Below are 18,695 nucleotides of genomic sequence, written 5' to 3'. Positions count from 1 at the left end.
GTGTTTCCCAGTTCATGTAGATTAATTGATTCTACTAATGCACTATACAGTAGCAAAGCAGAGCGTCATTTAGTCTTCAAATTGCATTAGGAATGGCTTAAATATTAAAATAATTGAAATCCCTTGTTGAATACCAAAGCTACACATCAAGGGCAGGAACAAAATTAATACACAAGACATTACATTGCCTTTTATATTAGTGACGTACAAGTCAGGAACACCATTTTCTTCTGAATTGTCATTATTATCCAAGTTAGAAACGAAACAAAGGTTAAGATGGGTTCTACTTTGAAATAGTCAAACTCTACAGTGACATCTTTGGGCGCACTCCAGGTGAAAGACAGCCAAAAACCAGGCAAGCTGTTGCTCGATCAATCAGGGTATTACTCATACTTTGCACACTTATAGACGCATACGACAAAGCGCCTGCTCCACAACATTTTTGCACCTTATTGGCTTACTAAAGTTCAAATGCGAAATGCTTACATTTGCAGCAAAAAATGAAAGCACATGGGTTCCAAAGTACCCCCGCATTCTGGAAAGATACATTTTATGTTTATGAGCATCTGCAATACAGCCTTTAAACAAACTGAAAGCTGACACTTTTATGGCCATTTTTCCATATTCATTTAGTTGCTCTGTGGGCTCAATCTTTTTACAAAGTTCAAGCTGTTCTATCTCGAATAACAATCCTTTTCCTTTAAAGAGCTGTAGTGCTACATAGCTATTTGTTTTATGAAACCAATTCAAAAATTCTGCGCAAATGCAAAATTGTCACACCCCACCTGTCCAGAGACTAGCTGGATTTAAAAAACATGCATCACTCTGCCTCTATTGGAAAATTTAAGGTAGACTAGTTCATGAATACCTCACGTATTGATTCATCTCAAGTCACCACAACCCCCACTCTTATCTGTACTGATCATTATACAGTATTTCAAAAATATTCAGAAAGTCCAATGTTTTGAAGAATTTATTTACTTTACTGCTAACGTACAAAGGTGAAATCACAACTGTAAAAGGTACGGTAGAAATGTGTCAGACGTGTCTCAGTTGGTAGCACACTCTCGCCTCCGAGTCAAAAGGCCATAGGTTCAAGTCCCACTCCAGAGACTTGAGCACACAAATCTAGGCTGACACTCCAGTGCAGTACTGAGGGAGTGCTGCACTGTTGGAGGGGCCGTCTTTCGGATGAGACATTAAACGTCTGCTCTCTCGGGTGGATGTAAAAGATCCCATGGCACTATTTCCAAGAGAAGGGGAGTTCTCCCCGGTGTCCTGGGGCCAATATTTGTCCCTCAATCAACATCACTAAAACAGATTTTGGGTCATTATCACATTGCTGTTTGTGGGAGCTTGCTGTGTGCAAATTGGCTGCTGCGTTTCCTACATTACAACAGTGACTACACTTCAAAAGTACTTAATTGGCTGTAAAACGCTTTGGGACATCCGGTGGTCGTGAAAGGTGTTATATAAATGCAAGTCTTTTTTTTTTTTGCATTCACTCAAGGTGCAGATATAAGCAATTTGTGATAAAGCACCTCTGTACCATACATTTAATACAGCCCATTAATCTTTCACACCCCAAAAGGTCTCAAATTGGATTTATTGCAGAAACTACTCTACTATGGTCAGCAATACCAAGAACCTCAAATGCAAGCTTTGTTTACAAATGGGAAACGGACTCTCCTCCAGCAATCATGGAGCCAGTCACTCGCAGTGCAGAGTGCAATTCCACACCGCGTTAAAAACAAAAGCTGTATTAAAAAAGACCTGACAACACCTATAAACATGGTTCTGAAAAAAGACAGATGGCATTTGAAATCCACTGTAAGTCAGGAAATATTAGTGGAACGAATACTTCACACAATCAGAGGCTGCCAGCACTTTCTTGCACGAGAGAGATGGGGCAAATTTATGTTTGCAGTCAAATTAAATTTGCAGAAAATTAAATAAACAAATTCTAAATTGGACAGGGAGAATTTCCTGATGTACAGTTTTTTAAGGGGAACGTAACATAACCATCACCGTTATGACAAGACATTCAATAGCTATACAGTTCACTATAAAAAGGTCAATCAATGTCCCAGAACGTGTTATTAAAATATACATAAAATTAAAGTCTGCAGCCAAATTCTATTTGCCTTAAAACAAATAACATTAAACTTTCAACCTACAATATTTCTGGACCACTGCCTTTTTTAAACACCAAAATGAAACAGAATTGTAACTCAATTAAAAGCTAGGACTGAATCTGTCATTGCATTTTCCACGAGTTAAAACTCAACTAACTACCTGTAAAACACCACCTTCTGGGATAAACCACCTTTTATCATTTCTACCTCCACACAACCTGAGTAAAGATATAATTCTCCTACATTGCTGATCGCTGTATTACAGGCAACACTAAAAACCGCAAACAAAGGAATTGGGGGCGGGGGGGGGGGGGGGGGGGGAGAGACAGAGAGGGAGGAATGGAGTAAATATGACAACTCAACCGTGTAACGTTTACATCGAAGAGAAGCTGGAAAGCAACCTCCATCAAGAAAATCGTCTCCATTCGCGTCTCAACAACCAAGAAGGAATTTGAAATAAGATCGGCCATCTATTCCAAGTGTTAACATGAAAATAAATATCTGCACACTACGTATACAAAAACAGCGATTCCTTTGCAATTATGGATACTGTCAGAATCAAAAGGTTCTACAATACCACTTTTCATTGAAACAGTGTCTACGTCGCAGAATGACATTCGCTGTGCACCGAGGCTCTGTTGTCGGTCTCCTAAAATATGTTTGAATTGGAGACACTGCCGAAATTCGAGCTTTCGCTTTTACCTTCCCATCAGATCGCAAGTGACACAAACAAAAGAATCTCTCAAAATGATGGGGGCCGGAGCAGGAGAAATACTGAGCAACAATAACCAGAGGAGGGACTGTCAAGATGTAGATAATAAGGCAAGACTCCAACAACCAAATATCAAAGAACAAAGCAAAGCAACTCATGAGTTTTACTGAGCCCAAATGTATATATGAATATAGGTTATAAAAACAAGGGTTTAATCGTGCACAATTCCAATAAAAGATCATATCACTGTGAAAACCTCTTGCTGTGTCCTTGGATTGTGGCGAGAGGGTTATGTGCTGCCCCAAAACACAAGGCTGCTTGGATTGAGGCCAGTTCACACAATTACTGCACAGAGTAAACATGTTGCAAGCAATATAGACAAACCGAACTCCACTGGAATCAATCGCACGAGTGCTCTGGACCTCCAGCTCATTGCAGCTGGGGGCAAACTCGGGGGAGAGCGCCCCGGGGCTGGGAGAAAAGGGGAGAGAGTCCGACACACTGCCCGGGAGCGCTGCCGAGCAACAGGAAAAACACCCGGGAGAGGAGGAGATAAACACCCGGGGGAGAGAGGGGTCGGATAAACACCCGGGGGGGAGAGGGGATAAACACCCGGGGGAGAGGGGGAATGATCCCGGGGATAAACACCCGGGGGAGAGGGGGGGATAAACACCCGGGGGAGAGGGGGGGCAATGATCCCGGGGATAAACACCCGGGGATAAACACCCGGGGGAAGAGGGGGGTCGGATAAACACCTGGGGGAGAGGGGGAATGATCCCGGGGATAAACACCCGGGGGAGAGGGGGAATGATCCCGGGGATAAACACCCGGGGGAGAAGGGGTCGGATAAACACCCGGGGGAGAGGGGGGGGATAAACACCCGGGGGAGAGGGGGGGGGATAAACACCCGGGGGAGAGGGGGGGGGATAAACACCCGGGGGAGAGGGGGGGGGATAAACACCCGGGGGAGAGGGGGGGGATAAACACCCGGGGGAGAGGGGGGGGGGATAAACACCCGGGGGAGAGGGGGGGGATAAACACCCGGGGGAGAGGGGGGGATAAACACCCGGGGGAGAGGGGGGGATAAACACCCGGGGGAGAGGGGGGGGGGATAAACACCCGGGGGAGAGGGGGGGATAAACACCCGGGGGAGAGGGGGGGGGATAAACACCCGGGGGAGAGGGGGGGTGGATAAACACCCGGGGGAGAGGGGGGGTGGATAAACACCCGGGGGAGAGGGGGGATAAACACCCCCAGGAGAAGGGGGGGGGGATAAACACCCCCAGGAGAAGGGGGGGGATAAACACCCCCAGGAGAAGGGGGGGGGATAAACACCCCCAGGAGAAGGGGGGGGATAAACACCCCCAGGAGAAGGGGGGGGATAAACACCCCCAGGAGAAGGGGGGGGGGGGGATAAACACCCCCAGGAGAAGGGGGGGGGGATAAACACCCCCAGGAGAAGGGGGGGGGATAAACACCCCCAGAAGAAGGGGGGGGGATAAACACCCCCAGAAGGGGGGGGGGGGGAGATAAACACCCCCAGGAGAAGGGGGGTGGGGGGAGATAAACACCCCCAGGAGAAGGGGGGGATAAACACCCCCAGGAGAAGGGGGGGGGGGATAAACACCCCCAGGAGAAGGGGGGGGGGGATAAACACCCCCAGGAGAAGGGGGGGGGATAAACACCCCCAGGAGAAGGGGGGGGATAAACACCCCCAGGAGAAGGGGGGGGATAAACACCCCCAGGAGAAGGGGGGGGATAAACACCCGCAGGAGAGGGGGGGGATAAATACCCCCAGGAGAGGGGCAATGACCCCAGCAATAAACATCCGGGAAAGGGAGGGATAAACACCCGGGAGAGGGGGAATGATCTCGGGAATAAACACCCGGGAGAGGGGGAATGATCTCGGGAATAAACACCCGGGAGAGGGGGGAATGATCACGGGAATAAACACCCGGGAGAGGGGGAATGATCTCGGGAATAAACACCCGGGAGAGGGGGAATGATCTCGGGAATAAACACCCGGGAGAGGGGGGAATGATCACGGGAATAAACACCCGGGAGAGGGGGAATGATCTCGGGAATAAACACCCGGGAGAGGGGGAATGATCTCGGGAATAAACACCCGGGAGAGGGGGGGGGATAAACACCCGGGGATGGGCCACTCTCCCGGGGCCCGGCGATGTCCAGCTGTAAACGGAGCCCGGTTGTCGGGATAAAAGCCGGGCCTGAGGTAACCGCCACTGGCTCGCTGTCTCCTCACTCACCTCTCCTACTCCTCCTCCGGCCCCGCTCCGCTATCCCCCGGCACGACTGAAAGGTGAGGCGAGGAGGAGGCGGCGGCCCCGGTTCTGCGGGAGGGGAAACAAACACCACAACAACACTCGAGCGGCGGCGTATCCCCACCGGCAGCTCAGCTCAGCTCCGCTCCCTCTCAGCAACTGCGCAAAGACAGCGTCAGTCCAGCGTGCGCGCCCCCCCTCACCGCCGTGCGCGCCCCGCCGTCCCCCGTGCGCGCGCCTGCCACTCGCCGGGAGCGCGCGCTGGCCCCCTCAAGAGATTCCCTCCCTCTCCGCCTTCCCTCCTAATATGTGAAAGCCCCGTGTTTACTCGGAGCACACTCAGTGTTGGGGAGTAGGATTTGTGAGGCAACCAAATTATCAACAGATTTTTTTATATATACTCGTTCCTCCTGGGATGTGGCCAGCATTTATTGCCCATCCCTAACTGCCCCTTGAGAAGGTGGTGGTGAGCTGCCTTCTTGAACTGCTGCAGTCCGTGTGGTGAAGGTACTCCCACAGTGCTGTTAGGGAAGGAGTTCCAGGATTTTGACCGAGCGACGATGAAGGAACGACAATGGGCCAGAAATTCGGGTCCCCACGGGTGAGTACGCGCTGGGTACTCATGCGTAGGGACAACGAAAGTGCCGGTTTCGTGCATGCGCTGGAAACCGGAATTTCCCTTCCCTTGAAGGAAGGGATTCACAGGTCGAACGCGTGCGCCGGAGAGGCAGCACGTGCACCTGGAACTTCCGTTTTTTTTTTTTTTTTTTTAAACAGGTTTCTCCGGGAGGGTAAGTCTCTAGCAGCTGTGCGTTTAAAAAGCAGGCGCAAGGCCTGCTTTTAACAAGGTAAGTGGTGAATTAAGTAAAATTAAAACATTTTTTCCCCACAGCTTTAAAGAAAGGTAAGTTTATTTTTAGCCCCGTTAAAAACTGTAATTAATTATTTCAAAAATTTAAATTATTGTTTAAAATAGTTATTTTATGTAATTTATAGTTATTTTAAAAATGTGATTAAAAAAAAATTCTTTGAAGTTTTAGTTAGGTTTTGGGGGCGATCTCTATTCATAGATTTGACAGGTCTTCCTATCAAATTTATGAATGGAGATTCCCTGCTACCATTGGCATTCCATGGCCCACGTGATCCCAGGGGACGCTTCGAACTAACTGCGCCCCTGGGATACGCAAGCAGCTGGCAGCTGGAGGAGGCCCAGGATCGGAATCCCACGCGGACCCACAACACAACGGCAGGCGCGCTGGGTAAGTGCAGGTTGGGGGCTTGCACCCGCGGGAAGCCTCCGACCCGAATTTCTGGGCCATTAATATATTTCCAAATGAGGATGGTGTGTAACTTGGAGGGGAACTTGGAGGTGGTGGTGTTCCCAATACTCTCTGTTTTCTTTCTATCTTTCTATTATTCTTTCTCTCTAAATCTCCCTCCAAATCACGTCCCTCACTCTCACTCCCATATCAAATCATTCCTCTCAACCTGGCAAAATAAAAGAACAGAAAGAAAGAACTTGCATTTATATAGCGCCAATTGTTGTGTATGTACCTTTAAGAGAAGAACTGATTTTATACTGCAGTACCGGCAGTGACCACACCAGTATAAAAAAACCATTGCAGGCTTCTGTACGTCAGTCTTAAGTTTACCCTCTGTTTAGTAAATACCTGTTTTATTGTTCTCCTGCAGTCCGTGTATTATTGATACTCGGACACTACACTGGCGACGAGCAGGTTCGAACTCACCTGCAGTACTGCATCACCTCACGGGGATCTTTCCCTGAGAAGAAGCTTCTTGGAGGTCGAAGTCAGAGCAACGGGCGTCGACCGCGGGCCACCGCCCAAGGATCCATCGGTGTTCGGAGAATTGCAGGAGAGGCTGTGGCGAGCTGGGCTTGGCTCCCCAGTCAAGGTGTTCCAGCAAATAGTGCTGGTAGCAGGTAGTGCGCTGACCCTTCCGGACTGCGGCGGGCTCGAGCTCGATCGAGCGGCTCTGCAACGGGGCCGCGCAGCGTCGTCGGGAGGAAAGAGAGAGAGAGAGAGAGGGTGGAGCGCACAGGGCGCGGTCGGTGCTCAAGAACCGGGCAGCGTAGAGAAAATAAAACGAGGGGAAGGAAAAGTGAGACGCGCCGAAGCCGCGGGTCGCCGCCAATACCCTGTAGAACGCTAGGAGCAGCGTGGCAGCAAGGGGAAGAAGGAAAAGCGCGGGAGGCGCCATTTTATTCCATTGGGAAAGAAGGAAAAAGCGCGGGAGGCGCCATTTTAAATCACCCAAGATGCCGAAGAGTGGCAGTATCACTGCTTTCGACAACGAGGTAAAAGACTGGACCACGTATGTGGAAAGAATTGAAGTGTACTGCAATGCCAATGAGGTGGCCAATGGAAAGAAGGCGTCGGTATTATTAAATTTGGTGGGCGCGAGAACATACGGCCTATTGCGGAATTTAATTACCCCAGCTAAACCAATGGAGAAAAGTTTTGAAGAGATTGTTAATATCTTACAGGAACACCTAAATCCTACACCGCTGCTGATAGCAGAAAGATTCAAGTTCCAGAAAAGAAACCAGCACAAAGATGAGAACAATGCTGACTATCTTACGGAACTACGCAAGTTATCGAAGCACTGCCAGTTCGGAGCAGGACTGGCAGACACCTTACGGGATAAGTTTGTCTGCGGGCTCCAGAGTGAAGGAACCCAGAAACTATTACTTTCGGAAAAGGACCTGACGCTAGAACAGGCTTTCAGCGTGGCAGTATCCTACGAAGCAGCAGCACGGGGAGCTGCGGAAATACAACAGAAACCACAAGAATACAGCGCTAACGAAATGGCGTATGGAGCAGAAAAGTGCTATCGCTGCGGCAGAACAACCCATGATCAGAAGGACTGCTGGTTTAAGGACAAAGTATGCAGGCAATGTGGGAAAATGGGACATATAGCAAGAGTCTGCAGGTCGGGAAAGAAAACCAACACTACAAGAACTACTAAGGAAAAGTACAAGAAAGAAAAAAAAATGACAGACAGTAGTTCGGAAGATCAGGAGAGTGATAATGACTCCGGGAGCAGGAGACTAAGTTGTCTAAAGTTACACAACGTGATCGCAAAGGAGGATCACCGAACTATTTGGGTCACCCTCATGATAGCAGGGTCCCAAGTAAAGATGGAATTGGATACAGGATCAGCCCTAACTGTCATGAATCGACGCGACTATGAGCGGCTATTCTCACACATACCCTTGAAGGACACGTCCATTGTATTGAAGACATACACGGGGCAAAAAGTCTACCCCAGAGGAAAAATAAGGGTGCCAGTTAAATACAACGGCATGGAAACACAGAAACTGTATCTATATATACTACAAGATGGAGGACCACCATTATTGGGACATGAATGGATCCGAAAAATACAATTGGATTGGCATTCCATTCAGGCGCTAACTGTGACTGACAAAAAGGATGATGACGTCACACCTGGACGACTGTCAAAAATTCTAACTGACGCGAAAGAGGTGTTCCAACAAGGACTTGGGACTCTAAAAGGAGTAAAGACAACGATAAAAATCGAAGATAACGCAAACCCTGAATTTTTTAAGGCCAGGCCGGTACCGTACGCGATCCGCCCAGCCGTTGAAGCAGAACTGGAGAGTCTGGAGCGTTTGGGTGTGCTGTCCAAGGTGGACTGGAGCGAGTGGGCCACACCCATCGTTCCTGTAATGAAGAAATCATTGAGCAGCACGCCTGGGGAGCAGAAGAAGGTTCGCATCTGTGGGGACTTCAAGGTAACTGTGAACCCAGTTCTGCACACAGTACAATATCCACTTCCATGGATAGAAGATATTTTCGCCTCGCTATCTGGAGGGAAACGCTTTACGAAGATTGATCTGGCCCAAGCGTATCTACAAATGGAGGTGGAAGAAGCATCTAAGAAATACCTCACGATAAACACTCACAAAGGCATTTACCAGTACAATCGACTGGTATTCGGGGTAGCATCAGCCCCGGCTATTTGGCAGAGGGCGATGGAACAAGTCCTGCAAGGGATCCCGGGGACCCAGTGTTATTTGGACGACATCCTGGTTACGGGCGAAAATGACAGTGAACACCTTGCCAACCTGGAGCAGGTGCTCACTAGATTGCAGGAATATGGGCAACGAGCCAACTGCCCCAAATGCGAGTTCTTCAGGAGACAAATCTCGTATTGTGGCCACATGATTGAGGAGGAAGGGTTGCATAAGTCACCAGACAAGATTGAGGCTGTAGTCAAGGCTCCAGCACCGGAAAATGTGTCGCAACTGAGGTCGTTTCTCGGGTTGGTGAACTACTACCATAAGTTCTTGCCAAATTTATCTACAATTCTGCACCCACTGAACGCCCTGCTGCAAACTGGAGTAACATGGAAATGGAGTGATGAGTGTAAGCGTGCCTTTCAGAAATGTAAATGCCTAATCACTTCAAAAGAAGTATTGGCCCACTACAACCCAACACTACCAATTCGGTTGGCATGTGATGCGCCTCCCTACGGCATTGAAGCGGTGCTGTCACACAAATTCCTTGACGGTTCAGAGAGGCCAATAGCCTTTGCGTCACGCTCGTTAACCTCAGCCGAGCGTAACTACGCCCAGATTGACAGGGAGGCCCTCAGCCTGGTGTGGGGGGTGAAGAAGTTCAATCACTATCTGCACGGGCAGAAATTCACCCTACTGACTGATCATCAGCCCCTGGTCTCCATTTTTAACCCAAAGAAGGTCGTTCCGGTGATGGCGCAACGGCTGCAAAGATGGTCACTTTTTCTAGGGGCACATCAGTACGACATAGAGTACAAGGGTACGAAACAGCATGGAAACGCTGATGGGCTGTCGCGCCTACCGTTGCCTATGGTAGAGGAAGCACCTGCAGTGGACCCTGTTGAGATATCCCATGCGACCATCGTCGAATGCCTACCTGTTACAAACTCAAGTATAGAGAAGGAAACCCGAAATGACCCGACACTCTCTCGGGTCTATGATTTGACGGTGAAGGGATGGCCAGCACATGGCGACTCACTGTTGCCAGCATTCTCGCCAAGGAGAGAACAGCTGTCAGTGTGCCGGGGGACCTTGATGTGTGGATCCCGAGTGGTAATTCCACCCAAGTTGAGAGACAGAGTGCTCAATGAGCTTCATGACGGTCATCTGGGAGGGGTAAAAATGAAAAGCCTAGCCAGGGCTTATGTGTGGTGGCCGGGAATCGATAAACAAATCGAGGACCTGACCAAGAGCTGCTCAGGATGCCAGAAAGTCCAAAATGCACCACCACAGGCCCCTCTACACCCATGGGAGTGGCCCTCATCTCCATGGCAATGGGTACACATTGATTTTGCTGGTCCATTTATGGACTCAATGTTTCTAATCGCCATGGATGCCCATTCGAAATGGTCAGAGGTCATCAAAATGCCCTCCACCACCACGGAGAAAACTATTGCAGTCCTACGGACCATCTTCGCCAGGAATGGCTTGCCAGAACAGATTTGCTCAGACAATGGGCCACAGTTTGTGTCCGAGGATTTCCGGAGGTTTCTGAGGAATAATGGGGTGAAACATTACACATCTGCCCCATATCATCCAGCCACAAATGGATTGGCTGAGAGGTTAGTTCAGACCTTTAAAAAGGCAATAAAGGCGATGTATAATGACGACATACCACTACAACACAAGGTAGATAATTTCTTGTTTGCTTACCGGAATGCGACACATGCAGTCACCAACCAAGCTCCAGCCATAATGTTTTTCAACCGAAGGCTAAGATGTCGCCTGGATTTGCTCAAACCAAACATAAGACGAGATGTTGAGGATAAGCAATTCCAGCACATCAATGAGAAGCCAACCAGGAGCTTCAAGATAGGGCAACCAGTCTTGGCCCGCGACTACCAAACAGAAAAATGGCAGCCAGGAACGATATGCACACAGCAGGGACCACTAATGTACACAGTGGACGTTGGAGAGAGCATCGTGAGACGCCATGCTGACCAGATTCTAGAGTCACAGGAACAAGCCAAACCCATACCACGAGCATGTGCACCTGGTAATGAACCCGAAGTACAGATTGCGTCTACCTCAGAAGCAGTGGTATTGGAAGCTGACGAACCAACCAATGACAATGAGCCAGAATCGACTCCGCTGCAAGATAGGATACTCGAGAAAGGCGCTATCCAGTCAGGATCAGGAAGCCTCCTCAAAGACTGAACTTATAAATAATTATTTAGTTGTTAAATGAATGTTATGTACTGTTTATCTAAAAGGGGAGGAATTGTTGTGTATGTACCTTTAAGAGAAGAACTGATTTTATACTGCAGTACCGGCAGTGACCACACCTGTATAAAAAAGCCATAGCAGGCTTCTGTACGTCAGTCTTAAGTTTACCCTCTGTTCAGTAAATACCTGTTTTATTGTTCTCCTGCAGTCCGTGTATTATTGATACTCGGACACTACACCTTTCACAACCTCAGGACGTCCCAAAGCACTTTACAGCCAATGAAGCACTTTTTCAATGTGTAGTCACTATTGTAATTTTGGAAACGCCGCAGCCAATTTGTGCACAGCAAGCTCCCACAAACAGCAATATGATAATGACCAGATCATCTGTTTTTATTATGTTGATTGAGGGATAAATATTGGCCAGGACACTGGGGAGAACTCCCCAGCTCCTCTTCTTTTACATTCACCTGAGAGAGTAGACGGGATCTCGGTTTAGCGTCTCATCCAAAAGGCAGCACCTCCGACAGTGCAGCACTCCCTCAGCACTGCAGCATCAGCCTAGATTTTTGTGCTCAAGTTTCTGGAGTAGGACTTGAACCCACAACCCACAACCTTCATGACTCAGAAGCAAGATTGCTACCAACTGCCACAGCTCTAGTGTGTAAAATTACCATACACAATTCCATGTTAATAAGCAATGCTATTAAAAGGATGGTAGATGGTTTAAAGGGGAGTTGAGGAGAATTGTTTTCACCCAGAGGGTGGTGGGGGTCTGGAACTCACTGCCTGAGAGGGTGGTAGAGGCAGAAACCCTCACTACATTTAAAAAGTACTTGGATATGCACTTGAAGTGTTGTCACCGACAAGGCTATGGACCAAGAGCTGGAAAGTACGATTAGATTGGATAGCTCTTTTTCTGCCGGCATAGACATGATGGGCCGAATGGCCTCCTTCTGTACCGTAAATTTCTATAATTCGATTAAAAAAAAGCCAACTAACATTTAGGGTAAACTATGAATTCATCCCTTCAAAAGGTGCACAGACTTTTATTACAAAAGCATTTGGGAAATTTTGCATTCAAACAAAGAGTCTGCATTTAAAACACGAATCCATTTTTCTCTTTCCATGAAAAGGGTAGAAAATAATAGTTAAACCCTATATGAGAAATGAATCACCCAACAGTAACTGAACAGCACCTCATCTTCTGATTAGGCACTTTACAGCCTTCCGGACTCAATATTGAGTTCAACAATTTCAGATCATAACCTCGGCCCCTATTACATTCTTACATATATTTTTTATCCACACCTTTGTTTTGGCCCTTCCCTCTTTTTTCTCTCTCCCACATGGCAGCTGTCTCTCATTCTGCCAGCGCATTTCACACCTAATCTAGAGCCGTCTTTTGTCTCTTTACTTGTCCTATCACCATCTTGTCTGGTTTTGAATACCTCTTAATGTCTCTTCACTTCTCTTTTGTTCTCTCATCCCCATTTCCCAGCCCCCAAACTGGCCTTTTAATCTGTTTCATTTCCTGTGTTTTTTCAGTCCTGACGAAGGGTTTCGACCTGAAACGTTGACTCTAAACATAGAAGATAGGAGCAGGAGTAGGCCATTCGGCCCCTCGAGCCTGCTCCGCCATTCAATGCGATCATGGCTGATCATCCAAATTCAGCACCTTGTCCCTGCTTTCTCCCCATATCCCTTGATCCCTTTAGCCTTAAGAAATATATCCAACTCCTTCTTGAATATATTTAATGAATTGGCCTCTACTGCCTTTTGTGGTAGAGAATTCCACAGGTTCACCACTCTCCTTAATTCCTCCTTATTTCTGTCCTAAATGGCTTACCCCTTATCCTTAGACCTAAATGGCTCTATTTCTCTCTCCACGGATGTTGCCTGGCCTGCTGAGTTTTTCCAGCATTTTCTGTTGTTATTTCGGATTTCCAGCATCCGCAGTATTCTGCTATAATAACTGTTGAGTGCTGCAGTGAAAATAGATAAAAACAGGAATCAACTTCTGCAGAGAAAATTTCACTGAGCAGAATCCATTAAAAAGAGGTGGATCTGCTTGGCCTTAGCCCAGAGCCATTCTCATCTGAAGCATGGCTCCTGTTGTAATTGGCCTTTTTTCCCAGAAAGGAGATAGAGTCAGGACTCAAAGTCAAATGCCACAATAATAGAAAAAAGGAATAATAACTGAAGAAGATGTCACCTATGATGGAAAACGAGAGAGAGAAATGGATGTATATAGATAGATAAATAGATGGATGCAAGTAAAAATAGAGATAAAATAACATTTGACTGTGTTTATAATTTGCTTCACTCCTGTTGGGAACATAGGAACAGGAGTAGGCCATTTAGCCCCTCGAGCCTGTTCCACCGTTCAATGGGATCATGGCTGATCTGTGACCTAACTCCAACTTTATGTTGAACATAAAGAGAAAGCCCAGCTCTTATTCCTGGACTCAATACAGTCCAATTCAGTTGACTAGATGGGGATGGGCTGCCTCATGCACACCAGCACATTCTACAGTTTGAACTGAACCTTAGAATCTAGCACCTATGACAGAATGGTGTAAACATTAACAAAAGGATTCAGACTTTCTCACTCCCGTAAGTAAAATTATTTAAACACAAATTATGTCTTTAGCAGTGCAGACCAGGGGAGCCCTATGTTCATTTCCTAATCTATGCAAAGTTAGCTGGTCGCAGCAGTTGGGTGCATTCAAATTGAGCTCAATGTTCTTGCGTGTGGGAGGGGGAAAATTCAACCAGGCCTCCTGCGTCTTCTAACCCGGAACCTCTTCCACCTAGAAGGGCAAGGGCAGCAGGCGCATGGGAACACCACCACCTCCAAGTTCCCCTCCAAATCCCATATCATCCTGACTTGGAAATATGTCGCCATTCCTTCATCATCGCTGGGTCAAAATCCTGGAACTCCCTCCCTAACAGCACTGTGGGAGTACCTCCACCACACGCCAGGTTAAATAGTATTGATACTCTCAATCACACATGAAAAAGGCCAGCTGGATGAGATACCAAAGGGGTGATGAAGCATTTGAAGGCCTAGTACAGCCGGAGTCAGTACCTTCGGGAGGGGACAACAGAAACTTGAAGAAAAATGTCTCATCGTTTATCTCGTAAGGGCAGCCACTCAGCATAATGAGGGGTACGTGTCTCCCCTCCACCCACCAACCTGTTTAGCATGGTTTATGCCCCCTTCCTCCCCCAATTGCTCCAACTTCCCTACCCCCAACTCTCTGTACATGATTCGGACTCTGGTTCATTTTTACTGGTTCAAGGCAGAGGTAATCCAATTCATTTAAATCGGTACACTATCCTATTTATACATTGCTTTTTTCAAGGTTTGTGTAATTGTAAATATTTGAACGGTGAAGATTTATGTGATTTCGTAATTTCCTTGTGATTTTGTAATTTTTACGTCTATTCACCAAGGGAATACTAACATACAGGAGTAGCTTTCTTGCCAAACCCAATTTGATATCTTGCTTTGCTTTAACCCATGTTCCTATTAAATTGCAATTATATATTTCTCTTCTGATTTCTCTTGAACCACACACACAGGGGAAACAATACACTAGCACTCTGTAATGAAATCTGTTTGTCTTGATCCTGTATTCGTTTTGCACTCATGTATATTACCCTCCCCCACTGTGTATAGTTTCACTTCCTCTTTCCCGACTAACCTGGGAGGTTCCAGGTCTTGGCTCTTGGCTCCGCCCCTGACTTCTCTTACATAAAGATCCCAGGATCTGTATGACTCATTCCTGTGAACCAGTCGGCGTGTTGAGATGTTAGCTCTGATCTTAGTGATTAAAAGCCAACTTGTTTAAGTCTATAACTTCTAGTTTTGTGGTTATTGAAGGCCCATCAATTTTAATCACTAAAGAATACTAGGATGGATCGACTCCTAAAACCAGAGCGTCTGGACTTGGATCCACATTCTGCTGAAGCATCAAATCAATTTGGACACTGGCTCAAATGCTTCGAACTCTTCGCAGGGGCCTCATCCGCTAGCGAGGTAGATAAACTGAGTCTACTGACTACTCACGTAAGTCATCGGATTTATTCATTCATCCGGGACGCCACCTCTTACACGGAGGCCATCACTATCCTGAAGGCCCAATACCAGAGGCCGGTAAACGAAGTGTACGCCAGACATCTGCTGGCTACACGCAGGCAGTGACCAGAGGAATCAATGGACGATTTCTTACAGGGCCTAAAGGACCTGGTCTGGGACTGTAACTGCAAGGCCGTGACGGCCAACGCGTACTCTGACGAATTGGTCCGCGATTCCTTCATCACGGGCCTCAAATCGAATTATATCCGGCAGAGACTGCTGGAGAAGGAGGTCCTGGACTTAAAAAAAGGCAGTGGCCACTGCGCGATCGCTGGACGTGGCCCAGAGAAACTCTGACTCTGACTCTTATTCTTCCGGCCATGCGGCCCTCACCGCCTCGTGCGCGCCGAGGGGGCCGCCATCTTGGAATCAGCCATCTTCCCCATCCAGGTCTCAGACCAGCTCTACGCCGCCGGAGTCCCCACACAGAAGTTCACCCAGGAGTCCTACTACAGCGGCAATGTCTCGAGGCCCGAAATGCTACTTCTGCGGCCAGGCCAAGCACCCCAGACAACGATGCCCAGCGAAGGACGCTACATGCTTCAAATGTAAGAAAAAGGGGCATTTTAGCAAAGTCTGCAGGGGGAATCCAATTTCCAACTCCGTCACCGCCTCGTGCGTGCTGTGCGGGCCGCCATCTTGGGATCCGCCATCTTTTCCCGACTCAACGGCCGCCCAGGGCCCAACAGTGGCTTCGATCACGGTGGATCAATCCAGGCCACACCCGTTGACAAAATCCATGATGGACATACAGGTAAATGGGAATTTAACGAAATGTTTAATTGACTGTGGGAGTACCGAGAGTTTTATCCACCCTAGCCTGGTACGGCGGCACTCATTAACGGTAACCCCTACACGGAGCAGAATTGCTATGGCTGCTAAGCCCCACACTTCGGACATTTTGGGCTACTGTGTGGTAACACTGACTGTAAAAGGCACGGACTACAAGGATTTTAAACTCTTCGTGATGCCAGAACTCTGTGTTAATGTAATCTTGGGCCTGGACTTCCAGTGCCACCACAAAAGTGTCTCTGTAATCTATTCTGCATGTTTGGCATGCCGAACTACATACACAGCGATAGGGGGACGTCATTCATGAGTGACGAGCTGCGCCAGTTCTTGCTCTCGAAGGGGATAGCCACTAGCAGAACCACTAGCTACAACCCCCGGGGTAATGGGCAAGTGGAAAGGGAGAATGCTACTGTTTGGAAGGCTGTCACGTTAGCCTTAAAGTCAAAAGGCCTTCCGACCTCCCGCTGGCAGGAAGTCCTCCCAGACGTGCTCCACTCCATAAGGTCTCTGTTATGTACTGCCACTAACGCTACCCCTCACGAAAAGATGTTCGTTTTCCCCCGGAAATCCACCTCGGGCATATCTACCCGCGTGGCTGACGTCTCCGGGGACAGTACTATTGCGGAAGCACGTGAGAGGCCATAAAACGGACCCCCTTGTGGAAAAGGTACAGCTCCTCCATGCAAACCCTCAGTACGCCTATATCGAATACTCTGACGGGCGAGAGGACACTGTTTCCATAAAAGACCTCGCTCCCTCGGGGAGCGGAGAGAACGATGGGAGACTACCCGATGAAGACCTACACTACAAAGAGACAGGACGCCCAGAGGTATCAATACCCAACTTTAACCTGGAGGACACTGCAGATAACCTGGAAGACACTGCGGAGGCCCGGACAGCGGAGGAACCAGAATCCACTCCCCTAGAGGCACCCCAACCGGCTTTGCGCCGATCACGGAGAACTGCAAAACCTCCTGACAGACTCACTTATACCAACTTTTAAGAAACATCACCCCGATGGACTAAATCTATAGAAGGGGTGAATGTAATGAAATCTGTTTGTCTTGATCCTGTATTCGTTTTGCACTCATGTATATTACCCTCCCCCACTGTGTATAGTTTCACTTCCTCTTTCCCGACTAACCTGGGAGGTTCCAGGTCTTGGCTCTTGGCTCCGCCCCTGACTTCTCTTGCATAAAGATCCCAGGATCTGTATGACTCATTCCTGTGAACCAGTCGGCGTGTTGAGATGTTAGCTCTGATCTTAGTGATTAAAAGCCAACTTGTTTAAGTCTATAACTTCTAGTTTTGTGGTTATTGAAGGCCCATCACACTCAAACTAGTAAACGGTAATTTCAGGAAATTCTTCTTCACATAAAGAAAGACTTGGGGGGAAAAATTCGGTTGCTTTGCGCCTCCCGTTAGCACCCTAAGAGGGCACTAATGGGGTGCAAAGCAACTTGCGCCCGGGCGCGGTGCCACCAACGCCTCCCACGAAATTCAGCGGGAGGTTAGTGGCGGTGGTAACCGTTAGTGCCCCGGCCGTGATCTTCGGTAGCGCCCCCGGCTTACCGCTGGACGCTATGTCCAACGGGGTCAGGGGGGCCTACCTGCGGCCGGGGCAGCACTATTTAAAGACGAGGTGCTGGGCGGCACTTGCCTCCGCTCCCGTCCCCGGCCCCCTCTGCAGCACCCCCCCGCGGAGTGCCGGCTGCGCTCCATGAGCCTGGCACTTTTCTTGAGTGCCGGGCTATTTTGCTAGCACTCCGATCCTCAGTGGCCCAGCTGGGCCCCAGGTCACGCTGCGCAAGGCCCCTCCTTTAAGAAGGGGAGGAAGGCCTGCAATACCGTGGCACGTAGCCCCGCTCCCCTCTTGGGGTGCTACCACTCAATTTTGGCCGCGGGGGCGCTAATATTTCCAGGGCGCTAAAAGTAGCACGACTCAATTTTTCCCCCTTACATTTTTATAGCGCCTTTCATGACCTCAGGATGTCCCATAGCACTTTACAGCCAATGAAGTATTTTTGAAGTGTAGTCACTGTTGTAATGTAGGAAACACAGCAGCCAATTTGCGCACAGCAAGCTCCCACAAGCAGCAATGTGATAATGACCAGATCGTCTATTTTTGGTGATGTTGATTGAGGGATAAATATTGGCCAGGACACCGGGGATAACTCTGCTGTTCTTCTTTGAAATAGTGCCGCGGGAGCTTTTACGTCCACCTGAGAGGGCAGACTGGACCTCGGTTTAGCGTCTCATCCAAAAGACGGCACCGCTGACAGTGCAGCACTCCCTCAGTACTGCCCTGGAGTGTCAGCCTAGATTTTTGTGCTCAAGTAGTGGGACTTAGAACCCACAACCATTCTGAGTCAGAGGCGAGTGCGCTACCCACTGAGCCACG

The 18,695-nt window shown here is 48.4% G+C and overlaps 1 protein-coding gene across 1 annotated transcript in view; it reads right to left on the bottom strand.

The window, feature by feature from the left end:
- The window catches only part of mapk8a (mitogen-activated protein kinase 8a), a 115,250-nt gene extending 109,937 nt beyond the window's left edge, over nucleotides 1-5,313 (bottom strand). The window contains 1 exon segment of the mRNA XM_085970361.1: nucleotides 5,115-5,313. The gene's annotated coding sequence lies outside the window, so the exon portion shown is untranslated.
- Nucleotides 5,314-18,695: the final 13,382 nt, after the last annotated feature.

The sequence above is a fragment of the Somniosus microcephalus genome, chromosome 29, assembly GCF_052327205.1.
Source record: "Somniosus microcephalus isolate GS21.2 chromosome 29, FLI_Smic_1.0, whole genome shotgun sequence".
NCBI classification, from domain to species: domain Eukaryota; kingdom Metazoa; phylum Chordata; class Chondrichthyes; order Squaliformes; family Somniosidae; genus Somniosus; species Somniosus microcephalus.
Note: the sequence above shows the minus strand (reverse complement) of the source record. Positions and strands in the feature narration are given on the sequence as shown.